Source organism: Trachymyrmex cornetzi, unplaced genomic scaffold (assembly GCF_001594075.2).
Source record: "Trachymyrmex cornetzi isolate Tcor2-1 unplaced genomic scaffold, Tcor1.1 scaffold468, whole genome shotgun sequence".
NCBI lineage: Eukaryota > Metazoa > Arthropoda > Insecta > Hymenoptera > Formicidae > Trachymyrmex > Trachymyrmex cornetzi.
In genome coordinates, this window is record NW_017299487.1 from 659,398 (window position 1) to 661,032 (window position 1,635).

The following is a 1,635-nucleotide window of genomic DNA, read 5'->3' on the forward strand; positions in this document are numbered from 1 at the left end:
CCCTTATTCGACGTGTTTTCACTCAAGACGAAAGAATCTGGCAAAAAAACTCGGCGGTCGGCTTCGTGAATTTAGTTTTTGATTCTAAAGGCTAGGTTCACAACCTTGCTTTAAGAGGCCGTAAGCCGTAAGTCCGGATCTACAATAGGTGTTTCATGCCTTATGCCGTAAGAAACTGACCAATTACAGTCGAATCCGAAAAGAATAAGCGACTGTGATTCGCCCATTTCTTATGGCTTAAGGCTTAAAACTCTATTGTAGATCCGGGGTAAAGCCGTAGGAAATTAACCAACCACAGTCGATTATTTTTCTCATATGTAATTGTGATTAGTCAATTTCTTAAGGCTTTACGGCTTAGGGCTTCTTAAAGCGAGGTTGTGGACCCAGCCAAAGTCTCCAACTTTAACTCTTAAAAACTCGATTTGCGAGGCCGACCGTCGCGTTTTTTTTGCCAGATTCTTTCGTTTTGAGTGAAAACATGTCGAATAAATGTATTTTTATTAAAATTTGAGATGAGGCGGGGGTATTCTAAATAACTACCCTTATTTTGTTTATAAAGTTTTATTTTTATTTTTATTTGGATTAATCCTTACAATACAGGACGTTCTAAAATATATCAAGTACTCTTTACCTACTAAAAAAAAGTTTTATTTAAATATACAATACATACAATACAATACAATATACATTCAAACAATACAGAATAATACAATACAGTAATATACAATACATTCTAACAATACAGAATACTTTTAATCTGTGTCATGCTTTACTTACAGAAATAAAAATTAATGTTATAAAATTATATTTGTTAAATCTTAAGCATGCATTCTTTTAATAAGGATCTCATGATCGACTCGATTGAAGTCTAAATATCTACAGTTGATGAAGCAAATCCGATTTTTGCTTGTTGGCGAACTACACTTATGTTAACTGTTACAAGACGGTTAACATTTAAAAATAACATTGCAGAAGAGAGGTATACGCACAGAGATCACTGACACACAGTCGTTAGCTTAGTGGTTACATTAATCCGTGGTTAATACACATCTTTACAAACATCTATATACATTACCTATTTATATATGAATATTTATTTAATGAATTAGTGCTTTCAATGTAGGTATCTTTATATTATAATATTTAAAAAATTTGTAGTTAAACTTAAATTCCCTTGGCAATAATTAATGAATTCCATGATCATCACACACACATTTGTTTCTATTATGGTTTTTATCGAATTTATCAATATATATAGGGTAAGTGGGGTGAATATGCCACACTTAAGCGAAATTAGATTTTTGAATAATTATTTGTTCAAGTAATTTTACATACTGATCTTCTTCTTCCATCCTTTATCTATCATTTGTGTATAATTAGAATCGAATATATTCATTTTTTGTTATTAAAAGTAAAGAAATACGAAAGTGCTGAAAATTGGGTAATATGCTACTATGCGGGTAATATGCCACATACAAAAAAATACAATGTATTCAATGTATGATGTATATGTATATATTGTTACGTCCGGGAGGATTCCACGATTTCCTCGTTTCGAGATTACCTAATAGGGTGATCGTTGAGACAGGATGTAAGAGAAAATGCGAGAGTTAACGGTCACCGATCGGCGAGCGT